The sequence below is a fragment of the Canis lupus genome, chromosome 31 (genome assembly GCF_048164855.1).
Source record: "Canis lupus baileyi chromosome 31, mCanLup2.hap1, whole genome shotgun sequence".
Classification (NCBI taxonomy): domain Eukaryota; kingdom Metazoa; phylum Chordata; class Mammalia; order Carnivora; family Canidae; genus Canis; species Canis lupus.
The window spans coordinates 17,497,509-17,514,432 of record NC_132868.1 but is presented as its reverse complement, the minus strand read 5'-3'; the positions used below and the strand labels follow the sequence as shown (position 1 = coordinate 17,514,432).

Genomic DNA, 16,924 nt, shown 5'->3' with positions numbered 1-16,924 from the left:
TTAATCATGAAAATATGTTAATATATTGACAAATGCTCTTTTTTGTACCTATGGAAATGATTATGGGATTTTTATCTTTCATTTTATATATGTGATACATTATACTTATTGATTTGTGTATCTTGGACCATCCTTGCATCCCAGGGATAAATCCCACTCGGTTGTGGTATATAATCCTTTTAATATGTTCTTGACTTTGATTTGGTACTATTTTGTTGAAAAATTTTACATCTATATTCATCAGGAATATTGGTATGCACTTTTTTTGTGGCATCTTTATCTGATTTTGGTATCAATATAATGCTAGAATGAGTTTGGAAGTATTCCCTCTTCCTTGATATTTTGGAAGAGTTCAAGGAGCATTGGTGTTATTTCTTCAAATGTTTTGTAGAATTCTCCAGTGAAATCATCTGGTCCTGGAATTTTCTGATTACAGATCTAACTTCTTTACTACTGGTCTGTTTGGGTTTTCAATTTCTTCTTGATTCAATCTTGGTCAGTTGTATGTTTGTAAAACTATATCAATTTCTTCTAGGTTATGTAATTTGTTCACATGTAATTGTTCATTATAGTCTAGTCTCTTACGATCCTTTGTATTTTTGTAGTACTGGTTGTAATTTCTAATGTTGAGTCTCTTTCTTTTTTTCTTAGTCTAGCTAAAGGTTTGTCAATTTTATCTATCTTTTCAAAATACCAGCTCTTAGTTTCATTGATCCTTTTTATTGTTTTTCTAGTCTCTATTTCATTTATTTCTACTCTGGTCTTTAGTATTTCCTTCCTTCTGTTAACTTTGAACTTAATTTGTTCCTTTTATAGTTCCTTTGAGATGTAAAGTTATGTTGAGATCTTTCTAATTTCTTGATATAGGTGTTTATTGCTCTGAAATTTTAGAACTATTTTTACTGTGTCCCATATTTGATATGTTGTATTTCTAATTTCATTTATTTAGTTATAGTTTGTTTGTTTGATTTATTTATTTATTTATATTTTAACCTTTTTTTAGTAGGCTTCATACCCAATGTGGGGCTTGAACTCAACTATTCTGCGATCAAGAGTCACATGCTTGACCAACAGGGCGAGCCAGGTGCCCCTTACTTCCCTTTTGATTCCTTCTTTGATTCATTGGCTACTTAAAAGTGTGTTGTTTCATTTGTACTTATTTGTAGATCTCAGTTTTCTTAATTTCTTCTTTTATACCATTGTGGTCAGTAAAGAGTTGCTATGGTTTCAATCTTCTTAAATTTGTTAAGAAATGTTTTGTGTCCTATCTATTCTGGAAAATATTCCAGGTACACTTGAGAAGAATGTGCAGTCTTCTGCTGTTGGATGTAATGTTATGTATAGGTCTGTTAGATCCATTTGTTTTAATGTGTGGATCAATTCTAACATTTCCTTGATGATTTTGTCTGCTTAATCCATCCATTGATGATAGTGGGGTATTGAAGTCCCTTACCATTATTGTAACATTGTATAGTTCTCTCTTAAGGCCTCTTAGTATTTGCTCAATATATTTTGGTGCTTGGGTATTGGGAATGTATATATTTGTGATTGTTATATCTTCTTGATATGTATTGACTCCTTTGTCATTATATAATGACTTCCTTTGTTTTTTGTTACCCATTTTGGCTGGAAGTCTATTTTGTCAAATATAAGTAAGATTTTGCCCACCTTCTTTTGGTTTACATTTTTTGGGAATATCATCTTTAATCCTTTCATTTTGGGTCTATGTGTGGTTTTAGAGTTAAAATGAGTCTCCATTTGACAGCATATAGTTGAATCTTTTTTTTCTTTTTTCTTTTTTAAATCCATGTAGCCATTTGGTTCCTTTTGATTGGTGAGTTCAATCCATTTACATTTAGGGGATTATTGATTGGCAAGGATTTACTATTGCCATTTTATCTTTGTGATCTGGTTATGTCTCCATTATTTTCTCCCCCTTGTTTCTCCCTTTCTTAAACTTGTGCCTTTCTATGTAATTTGTTCAGGCTCCCCTTTTTTTGTTTTGTGTTTTTGCTCTAGAATTTTACTTTGTGGTTATCATGAAGTTTACTTAAAACTTACATATACAATAACCCTTTTTTGGCTGGTAGCAATTTATCTTTATTTGCCTTTTTCATCCTTTAACTCTTTCCCTTTTATTTTGATGCCGCAAATTATCTTTTTTATGCTGTGATTATTTATTTATTTATTTATTTATTTATTTATTTATTTATTTATTTATAAGAGACACAGAGAGACAGGCAGAGACATAGGCAGAGGGAAAGGCTCCCTGCAGGGATCCTGATGTGGGACTTTATCCCAGGACTCCAGGATTACATCCTGAGCCAAAGGCAGACACTCAACCACTGAGCCACCCAGACATCCCTATGCTGTGATTTTATTACCAAGTTATAGTAGTGATATTTTTTATGCTCTTTTCTTTTTACCTTTGTGTTGTAATTGTTTTTTTTAAGATTTTATTTATTTATTATGAGAGACACAGATAGAGAGAGAGGCAGAGATATAGGCAGAGGGAGAAGCAGGTTCCATGCAGGGAGCCCACCCAATGTGGGACTTGATCCTGGGACTCCAGGATCATGCCCTGAGCCAGAGGCCAGATGCTTAACCGCTGAGCCACCCAGGTGTCCTGTGTTATAATTGTTTAATATGTTATTCTAAAAAGGGACTGGCTTTCTATCACTTAATCAGCATTTTATGTACCTTTTTTTCATTTTGGCTTGAAGAGCACCTTTTAACATTTCTTTAAAACAAGTCTAGTCATTGTGAGCCCCTTCACCTTTTGTCTGGGAAAATCTTTGTCTCCTTCAGATATGAAGGATAACTTACCAGATAGAGTATTCTTGGCTGGAAATTTTATTTTTCGGTACTTTGAATATATCATTCTACCCCCACTTGGCCTCTAGAGTTTCTGCTGAGAAATCTGCTGATTGCTCAATGGTTCCTTTGTAGGACTTCTTTGAAAATTCTGACTTTTTAAAAAATTCTTTATCATGGGCTTTTAACAATTTTAACTTAATGTGTCTTAGAGGTCTTTTTGTGTTGAGTAAGCTGTCCTATTAGCTTCGTGGGCTTGTATATCTAGTTCTATCCCTAGGTTTGGAAAGTTTTCAGCTATTATTTCTCTCAATATGCTCTCTGCTCCCTTTTCCCTCTTTTCTCCTTCTGATACCTATTAATCTTTTGTTGGCTTTTTCTAATAGAGTTTGAAAGAGTTCCTAGGGCTTCTTCATTTAAAAAAAAAATCTTTCTCCTCTTCCACCCAAAACATTTCTGTATTCCTATCTTTGAGCTCACTTATTCTCTTGTCCAATTGATCTACTCTATTTCCAATGCTTTCTAATGCATTCTTCATCTCATGTATTGAGTTCTTTAGCTCCAGAATTTGTTTTTAGAATTTAAATCTCTTTGATAAAGTACTCCTTCTGTACATTACTTTTATTCCTGAGATCATTGTACTGCCTTCTGAATTTTCTTGAATGTTATTGAATTTCTCGATAACAGCTATTTTAAATTCTTTATTACATCACAGTATTCTATGTCTTTGGGTTCAGTTGCTGAAAAACTGTCATTTTCTTTCTTTCTAAAAAAATATTTATTTATTTATTTATTTATTTATTTATTTATTTATTTATTTATTTATTTATGAGAGAGGGGTGGGTAGGGAGAGGCAGAGACATAGGCAGAAGGAGAAGCAGGCTCCATGCTGGGAGCCCGATGTGGGTGGGACTCAATCCCAGAACCCTGGGATCATGCCCTGAGACAAAGGCAGACGCTAAACTGCTGAGCCACCTAGGCATCCCAAACTGTTTTCTTTTTGTGATACACTATTTCTGTGATTTTTCATGGTGTTTGATGAAGAGCGCCTCTGCTGCCACATTTGAAGTAGCAAACACAATTCATATTTAGGTAAGGCTTTGTTTACTTTGACCTTACAGTTCAATAGGTTGGCAATTAGAGCCTTCCTTTTGTTTTCCAGAAGGTGGCATGATAACACAAGTTTTCAGTTTCTTTTACCAGAGCTGACTTGTTGCTGAGGTTGGGAGCAGCAAAAACAAAACACAACCTCCCAAATCCTAAAAGGGTAGCAGAGGAGTCAAGGGAGTTAGGTGTGTTTTCGATGCTTGGGGCTTTGTGTATGCCTACAGCCCCATAGGGGGACCCTCCAGTAATGGGGATTTTCAGAAGTTCACAGGCAGTCCTCTTGCCATAATCCCAGGGCAGATAGCAGGAAATGTATTCCTTCAGTTCTCTTTGCCTTCTTCCTTTTCCCTACCCCTTCCCACCTCAGTCCTTGTAATTTCTCTTCAGAGCAACAAGTTTCTCCAGTAGCATGTATAGCCATTCACCACATTCATCCTCCACATCTACTGCCAGAAAGGTTTGCTGGTCTGGCTGCTTACTGCTCCCTTGGATCCTTGGCCTCCTCTGAGGTACACAGGTTGATGGATCTCCTCTGGCTGTCCCCTTTTTGTGAGTGAAGGCCCTTTTTGGGGGATTATAGATGTGTGATTAATTGTAAATTGAAGGGGGGAAAAAGACACATGCTGCTATGATTGTTGACATCATCTCTCCTGATTTGCTAAGATTTTGATTTTTATATGTATGTTCATAATATTGTTCTGTAGGTTTTTTTTTCTTTCTATAATGTCTATATCTTTGGTGTGGTATTTGGGTAATGCTAAGTTCATAGTGTAAGTTAGGAAGTATTCCTTCTACTTCTATCCTCTGAAAGATTGTAAAGAATTGGTATAATTTCTTCCATAATGTTTCTTAGAATTCAGTCAGCTGGGCCTATTGCTTTCTGTTTTGGAAGGTTATTGATTGACTCAATTTCTTTAATTCATATAAGTCTATTTAACTGTCTACCTATCTATTTAAAGATTTTACTCATTTATTCATGAGAGACAGAGAGGCAGAGACCTAGGGAGGGGGAGAAGCAGGCTCCTCCCAGGGACCCCAATGTGGGACTTGATCCCTGGACTGGAATCACGCCCTGAGCCGAAGGCCGACAGACGCTCAGTTGCCGAGCCACCCAGGTATCCCTATCGATTTCTTGTAGGAGTTTGGAATATTGTGTCTTTCATGAAATTGGTCCATACATAAAGTCTATCAAAGTTGTTGATAATATTTCTAATGTTCTTGGGATCCATAGTGATATCTCCTCTTTCATTTCTGATATTAGTAATTTGTGTTCTCTCTTTTTTTTTTTTCTTAGCCAGGCTAGAAGCTTACCAATTTCATTGATCTTTTCAAAGTGCCAAATTTTGGCTTCATTGATTTTCTCTATTGATTTCCTGTTTTTCATTTCATTGATTTGTGCTCTAATTCTTATTTCTTCTGCTTACTTTGGATTTAATTTGCTCTTTTCTAGTTTTCTTTTTTTTTTTTAAATTTTTTTATTTATGATAGAGAGAGAGAGAGAGAGAGGCAGAGACACAGGCAGAGGGAGAAGCAGGCTCCATGCACCGGGAGCCCGATGTGGGATTCGATCCCGTATCTCCAGGATCGCACCCTGGGCCAAAGGCAGGCGCCAAACCACTGCGCCACCCAGGGATCCCCTTTTCTAGTTTTCTAAAGTAGAAACTTAGATTATTGGTTTTTAGATATTTCTTTTCTAATATACATTCAATGCTATAAATTTCCTTCTAAGCACTTTTGTTGCATCCCACAAATTTGATAAGCTGTTTTTCATTTAGCTCAAAATATTTTAAAATTTCTCTTGGGATTTCTTCTTAACCCATATGTTATTAAAAGTGTTTAATCTCCATGTATTTTAGGATTTTTCGTTTACCTGTTATTTATTTCTAGTTTAGATACATTGTGGTTCAAGAATGGACTTGTATGATTTCTATTTTTAAAATTTGTTAAGGTGTGTTTTAGGGCCCAGCATGTTGCCTATCTGGGTGAATGTTCCATGTGACCTTGAAAAGAATTTGTATCCTACTCCTGTTGGATAAAGCAGTACATGTATGTCCACTATATTCAGCTGATTTGTTGTTTAGTTATATATTTGTTAGTTTAGTTGTTTAGTTATTATATCCTTGCTGATTTTCAGCCTGCTGGATCTGTCCATTTTATAGTTGGATTCATTTGTTTCTTTTTGCATCACATAATTTGATGCTCTGTTAGACTGTTATATTTTCTTGGAGGATTGACCCAAATCGACCCCTTTGTCATTATGTAATGTCCTTTATCCCTGATAACTTTTCATGCTTTGAAATCTGTTCCTTTTGAAAATTAGATAGCTGCTCATGTTTTCTTTTTTTTTTTAATTTTATTCTTATTTATTCAGAGACAGAGACAGAGACAGAGAGAGAGAGAGAGAGGCAGAGACAGGCAGAGGGAGAAGCAGGCATCATACAGAGAGCCCGACGTGGGACTCGATCCAGGGTCTCCAGGATCACGCCCTGGGCTGCAGGCAGCGCTAAACCGCTGCGCCACAGAGGCTGCCCCTCATGTTTTCTCTTAAGATGGTATATTTTTCTCTATCCATTTGCTCTTAATCTATATGTGTCTTTATATTTAAGGTGGGTTTCTTGAACAGTTTTTTGATCCATCTCTTTTAATTGGTATATTTAGACCAATGATATTCAGAGTGACTATTGATATAGTTGTATTAATATATATCAATTTTTTTACTGTTTCCTATTTGTTGCACTTGTTCTTTTTTCCTATTTCTGTCTTCCATTCTTTCTCTGGTTTTGTGTTTTAATTGAGCATTTTCTCTGAGTCCATTTTTTCTCCTTCCTTACATATTGGTTATACTTCTTTTAAAAACTTTTTTTTAAAACGTGGGTGCCCCAGAATTTGCAATACATATTTGCAGCTAATCCAAGTCAACTTTCAAATAACACTTCACAGGTAGTACAAGGACCTTATAATAACAAAATAATCCTCCCTCCAGTCCCTTTTATCATTGCTGTCATTCATTGCACTTATGTATGTTTATATATGGCATACATAACCAAGCACATTGTTGGAATTCTGAACAAACTGTTATCTGTTAGATCAGTTAGAAGTTTTGTTTTTACTTACTCCTTCTTCATTGCTCTTCCTTACTTAACGTAGGTCTGAGTTTCTGACTTGTATAATTTTCCTTCTCTCTAAAGAGAAAATTTTAACACTTCTTGCAAGGCAGGTCTACTGGCAACAAATTCCATTAATTTGTGTTTGTCTGAAAAAGTAGTTCTCCCTCACTTTTGAAGGATAGTTTTGCAGAGTAGAATTCTAGGTTGGTGACTTTTTCAACACAAAATAGTTCATTTTCTTCTTGTTAACATGGTTTCTGAGCAGTTGAATGTGATCTTTACCTTTGTTCTTCTGTAGGTGAGATGTTTTCCCCCTCGCTTCTTTTAGGATTTTATCTTTGATTTTCTGTAACTTGAAAATGATATACCTAAGGTATAGTTTTTCTGGCCTTTATCTTTTTTGGTATTCTGAATTTCCTGAATCTGTGATTTGCTATCTGGCACTAACTTGGGAGAAAATCTTAGTTATTATTGTTTTAAATTTCTCTTCCTGCTTTTGGTATTCTAATACCTTTTGCAGTTGTCCCACAGCCATAGGATATTGTTATTTTTAAGTCTTTGTTCTCTTTGCTTTTGAGCATTCTATTGATATACCCTCTGGCTCAGGGATTTTTTTTTAATTCAATTAGCCAACATATAGTACATCATTAGTTTCAGATGTAGTGTTCAATAAATTATCAGTTTCCTCAGCTGTGTCCAGTCTAATAAGCTGATCAAAGACATTCATTTCTGTTAGTGTTTAATTCTAGAATTTTTCTTTCCTAGGATTTTTCTCTTTTACTGCCTACATTTTCTTGCATGCTTCATGCATCCATTAGAGCCCTTACCATATTAATTATAGTTTAAAATTCCTAGTCTGATAATTCTAATACCCCTGCGATGTCTGGTTCTGATGGATGCTCTGTCTCTTCAAATTGTGTATTTTTTGCCTTTTAGTATGGCTTGTAATTTTTTGATAGCTGGACATGATGTACTGGACAAAAGAAACAGCTATAAATAGGCCTTTAGTAATGTGTAGAGGGACAAGTGTTCTATAGTCATATGATCAGGTATCAGTGAGCCTGTATACAAGACTGTCAAACACTTAACAAGTGTTTCTCAGTGCCTTCCTCCTTGCCTAGGTGGGACAGGATGGCTAGAGAAGGTTAGAGTTGGGTTTTTTTTTTTAAATTTAAATTCAAATTGCCAACATATAACAGCCAGTGCACGTCTCATCATGTGCCCTCCTAGGTTCTGGTTAACTAGTTTCTTTTGAGGGCAGGCTTTCTTAAAAATGAATACTCTGATACATTTCAAAATTGTTCCATCCACCCTTCTCCCAACACATACACCCCAAATGTTGGAAACACAATGGGTTCTCCTCTTATATTTACTGTGGGAACCTATTCCTGAAGGTAAATCTTACAATGTTTACGGAACCCCACTATGACTGGGTTCCTTAGAGCTTAATTCTCAGATTTGTCCATGCTGAGCCTCTGGCAATTTGCCGATCACAATTCAGTCTTCCTACTGTGTGTTGGTTGTACCTGTGTTGGTTTCTGCTCCTGCATTTTTGCTTTCAATCCTAAGGTCTTCAAATAAATGTGGAACCAGAAATAAACTCTACAGTGCACTTGGAATACTCACCAAGAAAGATTAAATGCTGAGTTTTTATATATTCCTAAGGATTGAATCATACACAGATGTTCCCTGCCTATAAAAGAATTATAACAGGTAAAAAAAAATTCTCCAAATATTTAAAAATCAATTATAATCACTAAAACACTGATAAAGCTTAATTAGGATAAAAATTAATACTTATAAAACTAGTACGAAGGTTAAAAGACAAAAGTAGGTAAAAAGGGATACACAAAAAGATATAAAATTTGACATCAGAAAACAATATGGTGGGAAGAGAGTAAAAATATATAGCTTAAGAATGTGTTCAAGGGTGCCTGGGAGGCTCAGTAAGTTAAGTGTCTGCCTTTGGCTTGGGTCATGATCTCAGGGTCCTGGGATAGAGCCTCATGTTGGGCTCCCTGTTCAGCGGGAGTCTGCTGCTCCCCTCTGTACCTCCTCCTGCTTGTGCTGTCTCTCACAAATCTTTCTTAGAAAATTACTTAAAAAAATGCATTCAAACTTGTTATATGTAAACCTCATAGTAACCACAAAAGCCTAGTAGTTAAAAGAGAAAGGAATCTCAGTATACCACATACACACAGAATCATCAAATCACAAATGAACAAAAAAGAAAGGAATAAAGTAATTACAAAACAGAAAACAATTCAAAAAATGACCATAAGGCGATTATATATATAATTATATATATAAATATAAAAACAATTACTTTTAATGTAAATGGACTAATTTCCTCAATCAAGACACAGTGACTAAATGGATTAAAAGAACAAGACCTACAAGAAACTCACTTCGGATATAAGAACACAGACTGAAAGTGAAGGGATGGAAAAAGCTATTCCATGCAAATGGTAACCAAAGGAAAGCCAGGGTAGCTACATTTACTATATTAGACAAAATAGGCTTTAAGACAAAGACTAGTAAGAAACAAAGAACATTACATAACAATAAATGGGCCAATCCAATAGCAGGATAGAACATTTGTAAATATTTGTAAATATGCACCCAATATAGGTACACTTAAATATATAAATCAAATATTAACATTTAAAGGGAGTGATTTACAAATAGCACATTAGGGGACTTTAGTATTCCACTTTCATTAAGGGATAGATTATCTAAACAAAATAAAGAAACATTGGCCTTAAGTGACACTTTAGACTTGATGGACTTAATAGAGATAGATATACAGTGCTTGCTTTGGGAGCACATACACTAAAATTGGAAATATACAGAGAAGATTAGCATTGTCTCTGTGCAGGATGACGTGCAAATTCGTGAAGCATTCCATATTTTTGAACACCATTAAATTCAGTCATCTTTGATATTTTGCCAACTTTCAATAATAAAATATCCATAGCTTTTGAGCAAAAGAAGCCAGACACAGAAGAGTATAGTGCCTAATTCCATTTAGATGAGGTTCTGTAATAGGGAAACTAAACTATGGTGATAGAAATTAGATGGGTGATTGCTTGCAGGAGAGAAGGGGGGAAATTGGCATAAAGTAACTTTCTAGGCTAATGGTAATTGATTCAGGTAGTAGTGACACAATGTATTTGTTTAAAACTCTCCAAACTATGCCCTTAAAATGTGTGCATTTTATTATATGTAAAAATATCTCAAACAAAATAAAACGAAAGTAGAGATATACTGAACATTTTATCCAAACCAAGAGAATATACATCCTTCTTAAGTGCTCATGGAACATTCTCCAGGATGGATCATATGTCAGGCTAGACAACAGGTCTTAATAAATTTAAGAAGACTGAAGTCATATTGAGCATCTTTTTCAACTACAATAGTATGAAACTAAAAATCAATTACAAAAAGATAACTGGGAAAATCATAAATATGTGGAGATTAGACAACATGCTACTGAACAACCACAGGGTCAAAGAAGAACTCGAGAAAACAAAAATACTTTGAGATGGATGGAAATGGAAATACAACAGAACAAATCTATGCATTACAGCAAAACCAGCTGTAAGATGGAAGTTCATCGGGATAATCAACTATGTTAAGAAACAAGAAGGGGGCGCCTAGATGGCTCATTGGTTGAGTGTCTGCCTTTAGCTCAGTTGTGATCCTGGGGTCCTGGGATCAAGTCCCGCACCAGGCTCCCCGCGGGGAACCAGCGTTTTTCCCTCTGCCTCTGTCTTTCTTATGAATAAATAAAATCTTTTTAAATAAAGAAGAACCTCAAATATGCAGCCCAACATTACACCTCCAATAGAAAAAAATGAAGCCCCAAGTTAGAAAGAAGGAAATAACAAAGATCAGAGTAGAAATAAATGAAACAGAGACTAAAAAGACAGTAGAAAAGATAAAAGATCAATGAAACTAAGAGCAGTTTCTATGAGAAGATAAAATTGACAAACCTTCAGCTAAACTCACCAAAGAACAAGAACCACTCTCCCAAGAAATGAAAGATGTTACAATTGATAACACAAGGATCATAAGATACTCTGAACAATTATATGCCAACAAATTGGACAACCTAGAAGAAATGGATAAATTCCTTGAAACAAAGCAAGACTGAGTCAGGAAGAAATAGAAAATCTAAATAGACCATTTACGACTAAGGATATTGAATCAGTAATCAAATACCTCCCCAAAAATAAAAAATCCAAGACCAGACAGCTTCCCTGGTAAACTCTGCCAAAGAATTAATACTTCTCAAACTCTTCCAAAAAAATAGAAGAGGAGGTAATACTCTCAAACCATTTTTATGAGGCCAGCATTACCCTGATACCAAAACCATACAAGGCCACCACAGGAAAATAATTACAGGCCAATATCCTTGATGAAAATATATGCAAAAATCCTTAACAAAATATTACCAAATTAAATTCAAGAATACATTAAAAGGATCACACACCATGATCAAATGCAAAGATAGTTCAACATTTACAAGTCAAACATGATAAACCACAGTAACAAAATTAAGGATAAAAATCATATCAATAAATACAGAAAAAATATTTGACAAAATTCTACCATCCTTTTACAATAAAAACTCTCAACAAAGTGAGTATAGGGGAATGTACTTCAATATAATATAGGCCATATATGACAACCCCATAGCTAATATCCTATGCAATACTGAATTCTGGAAGACTTTCCTCTAAAATCAGGAACAAGGCAAGGATGTCCACTCTCATCACTTCTATTCAACACAATATTAGAAGTCCTCATTATAACAATTAGGCCCAAAAAAAATAAAAGCATCCAAACCAGAAGAAAGAAGTAAAATGACTATCTGCAAATGACATATATTTAAAGTCCTAAAGACTTCATCCAAAAACGGTTACAACTAATATATTCAGTAAAACCACAGGAGACAAAAATCAATATAAAAAAATCTGTTGCAATTCTATAAACTAATAACAGACCATCAGAAAGGGAACTTAAACCTATCCTATTTACAGCTACATCAGAAAGAATATTTAGAAGTAAATTGAACCAGGAAGGTCAAAAACTGAAAATTATGATATTGATGAAAGAGATTGAAGACACAAATACACGGAAGATATTGCATGTTCATGGAGTAGAAGAATTAATATTGTTAAAGTGTCCATACTACCCAAAGCAATCTACAGTTTAAATGCTATCACTATTCAAATTCCAATGACATTTTTTAAAATTTAAATTCAATTAACATATAGTGTATTAGTTTCAGAGGCAGAGTTCATTGATTCATGGTTTCGTACAACACACAGTGCTCATGACATTAAGTGCCCTCCTTAATGCCCATCACCCAATTACCCCATCCCCCCATGCCCCTCCCCTCCAGCAACCTGCAGTTGGTTTCCTATGGTTAAGTGTCTCTTATGGTTTGTTGCCCTCTCTTATTATATCTTGTTTTATTTTTCCTTCCTTTCCTCTAAGCTCCTCTGTTTCTTAAATTCCACATATGAGTGAGATCATTACTGTCTTTTTCTGATTGACTTACTTCACTTATAATACCCTCTAGTTCCATCCAACCAAATTCCAATGACATTTTTCACAGAAGTAGCATAATCTTAGAATTTGTATGGAACCACAAAAGACCCTGAATAACAAAGCAATCTTGAGAAAGAAAAAAGCTGGGGCAGCCCAGGTGGCTCAGCGGTTTAGTGCCGCCTTCGGCCCAGGGCGTGATCCTGGAGACCCGGGATTGAGTCCCATGTCGGGCTCCCTGCATGAAGCCTGCTTCTCCCTCTGCCTGTGTCTCTGCTTCTCTCTCTCTGTCTTTCATGAATAAATAAATAAAATCTTAAAAAAAAAAAAGAAAGAAAAAAGCTGGAGGCATCACAATTCCTGACTTTAAGCTATGTTACAAAGCTATAGTAATCAAAACAGTATGGTATTAATGGGATACAGTAGAGCAACCAGAAATAAATACATGCATATATACGGTCAATTAATTTACACCAAAGGAGCCATGAACATACAATGAGGGAAGGACAGTCTCTTAAATGATGTTGAGAAAATTGAACCACTATGTTATACCATACACAAAACTGACTCAAAATGGATAAAATCTTGAATGTAAAACCTGAAATCAATGTAAAACTCCTAGAAGGAAAAAAAAGGCAGTTCAGCTCCCTGACATCAGTTTTAGCATTGAATTTTTGGATTTGACCCTCAAATCAAAGGCAGCAAAAGCAAAAGTAAATGGGACTACATCAAACTAAAAAGCTTCTGCACAGCAAAGGAAATCAACAAAATGAAATCAACAAAATAAAAGGCAACCTACTGAATGGGAGAAAATATTTGCAAATCATATATATGATAAAGGGTTAATATCCAAAATATAAAAGGAATCCTACAACTCAACAGCAAATAAATAAAACAATATGATTAAAAAAGGAGCAGAGGATCTGTAAGACATTTTTCCAAAGAAGAAATACATAAGGCCAACAGACACATTAAAAAGTGCTCAATATCACTATCAGGGAAATGCATATCAGAACCATAATGAAGGACGCCTGGGTGGCTCAGGGCTTGTGTGTTTGCCTTTGGCTCAGGGCTTGATCCTGGGGTCCTGGGATTGAGTTCTGCATCAGGCTCCCAGCATGGAGCCTGCTTCTCCCTCTGCCTGTGTCTCTGCCTCTCTCTCTGTGTCACTCATGAATAAAATCTTTTTAAAAACCCCGGAAACACAAAACCATACTGAGATGTCACCTCACACCTGTTAGAATGGCTATTATCAAAAGGACAAGAAAAAACAAGTGTTGGTCAGGATGTGTAGGAAAGGGAACACTTATGCTTTGCTGGTGAAAATATAAATTGGTGCAGATGCTGTGGAAAACAGTAGAGACGTTCCTCAAAAAATAATAAAAAAACCCAGAACTATCACATGATTCAGCAAGTCCACTTCAGGGTATTTATTAGGAGAAAACAAAACACTGACTTCTGGGGTAGATGGCAGAGTAAGAGGACCCTAAGCTCACCTTGTCCCACAGATAATATTCCCATCAATGTAAATAACCCAGAAAATGGCTGAAGACTGGAGAATAAACTCTTCAATCTAAATACAGGAAAGAGGCCCCATGAGGGTGGTAGGATGGGCAGAGCTGGAGATGGCAGCTAAGGGGACCTGTGGGACTGCCGCCAGGAGGGGGGCGGGATGCTGTGGCCTCAGTGGGGAGTGAAACACCAGAAGGCCCACATGGGAGAGATGAATCCCCTTGACGTCTGGCTTTGAAAACCTGAGAGCGTCACCTTCATAAGTTCTTGCCATCAGTGGGACTTAAATCTGGAGCTTTAAAAATCAGCATGCTCGGCGCTGAGAGCCAGGCGGGCAGAAGGGAACGGAATCCCTGCCCTTAAGGAGCAGCACAGCAGCACAGAAGTCAGTGTGTAACCGGAGGGAGATTTGTTTACTAACTTCAGAGCCTGTGCTAGGAGGGCAGGGATCATTGGGAGACTTCTCCAGAACAAAGGAGCTGGCAGGCACCATGCCTAGTCCCCCCGCCTCCCCCCAGCCACCTACCTGCAAACCACACAGCCGTCGGTGGGAACCGAGCACGGCCACGGCCAACATTCCCTACCTAACTTGCTACCGCTCTCTCCTCCGGAAACGCCACCTGCAGACACCTCTGCTCCAGGTCCCCTCCCAGCGCACACCCACAAAGTGCTGATGCTGCCACACCTCGCGCTGTGCCCACTCGAATCTGCCCTCCGGTCTGGAGCCCGCCCAGGGCAGTGCCTCAAGCCTGGCAGTGTGTGAGCGGCCCTGAGGGGGCCAGTGCCACTCCAAAGCGACTCCTGCCCCAGGGAGAGGGAAAGGTAACCGCACACGCCAGACTGGCCCCAGCACTGAGGGCAGATGGTTGCTCTGAATGCAGGCTCTGCCCACCAACAAAAGCTTCCCAGAGGACAAACACGGCAAGTGCCCTGCAGTGCAGTGCTACTGCATCTCTGACAAATGCCTGGTCTGACCCAAGTGAAGCCCCAGGTGGTCCTAGACTGGCCCACTAACAACGGAGGAACCAAACCCTGCCCACAACAGTCACTGCAGACAACTGGACTGAAGGAAAGAGTCGCTGAGCCACAACAAACTGGACAACCTAGAAGAAATGCATGAATTCCTACAAACATACAATCTTGTCAAATGGAAAGAAATAGAAAATATGAACAGATTATAAGTAATGAATTTGAATTGGTAATCGAAAAACTCTGAAAAAATCAAAGTCCAGGACCACATGGATTCATAGGGGGGATTCTACTAGATGTTCAAAGAAGAGTTAATACCTATTCTCAAACTATTCCAAAAAATAGAAGAGGAATGAAAGCTTCAAATACATTGTACAAGGCCAGCATTACTGTTATGCCAAACCAGATAAAAGACATCACAAAAGAGATCTATAGGCCAGTATCACTGAGAACATAGATGCAAAAATCAACAAAATATTAGCAAACTGAATCCAACAATACATTAAAGATCATTCACCACAGTCCAGTGGGATTTATTCTGAGGATGCAAAGATGGCTCAATATTTGCAAATCAATGAACATCATACACATCAACAAAATTAAGGACAAAAATCATATGATCATGTAAATAGATAGAGAAGAAGCATCTGACAAGATTCAACATCCATTCATGATAAAAACACTCACCAAAGTGGGATGAGAGGGAACATACCTTAACACAATAAAGAGCATGGAAGCAAAACCCACAGAGAACATACTCGAAGGGATATAAGTGTGTTTGCTCTGTAGTCATGAAGACACAGCTGTAGTGGAGCAGGCAGGTGCCCATGGCCTGGGCAAGGAGGTCTACTTCACTCTGAGAATACCTCCTTTGGGTGTTGGAATGGTATCATGAGGGAGTCATTTCTTTGGACCAACCATTTACCCTCTCCCTGGACCCTTCCTTAAAATAAATACAAAATGCTCCTGATTAGAGTCAAGCAAGAAGCCAATAATCCCTTAGTGGCACATTCTTAGCTGCTTACTTTCCTGGCCTAGGACCCAGGGAGTCATGATGAAAAGGAGTTGTGAAACTGAAATGTGGTCAAGGCAGGAAAGAGAAGGTGTATGAATGAGATGAATTGTTCTGGGATCCCTGGGTGGCGCAGTGGTTTGGCGCCTGCCTTTGGCCCAGGGCGCGATCCTAGAGACCCGGGATCGAATCCCACGTCGGGCTCCCGGTGCATGGAGCCTGCTTCTCCCTCTGCCTGTGTCTCTGCCTCTCTCTCTCTCTCTGTGACTATCATAAATAAATAAAAATTTAAGAAAAAAAGAGATGAATTGTTCTTGTGTCAGGTTTTCTTTCCTCATTGTGGAAAACTGGGCTACCTAAAGCCAGAATCATGGGTGGAATTGTAGTTGTGTTTGGAGACTCAATGCGGAAAAACTGAAACCTTTCCTCTAAGGTCAGGAACAAGACAAAGATGTCTACCCTCATCATTTTTATTCAACATAGTACTTGAAGTCCTAACCATAGCAATTAGATAAGAAGAAATAAGAGGAATCTATATTGGTAAAGAAGAAGTTAAACTGTCACTATTTGCTCACAACATAATACTATACATAGAAAATTCTAAAGACTCTCCCAAAAAACTACTAGAAGTAATAAACATATTCAGTAGGGTGACAATATACAAAATCAATACCCAGAAATTGGTAATGTTTCCATTGACTATTAATGAAGTAGCAGAAACAGAAACTTAAAAAAATACCATTTATAACTGCAACAAAAAGATTAAAATATTTAAGAATAAACATAATCAGAGAGGTGAAAGACCTGTACTTCAAAAACTATAAAACACTGATAAAAGAAATTAAAT

At 37.1% G+C, this 16,924-nt stretch overlaps 1 non-coding gene across 1 annotated transcript; it reads left to right on the top strand.

Moving 5' to 3' along the window:
• Window positions 1–9,836: 9,836 nt before the first annotated feature.
• On the top strand, window positions 9,837–9,942 carry LOC140622493 (U6 spliceosomal RNA). The gene has a single exon (XR_012022251.1). It is a non-coding gene; the product is annotated as a U6 spliceosomal RNA (small nuclear RNA).
• Window positions 9,943–16,924: the final 6,982 nt, after the last annotated feature.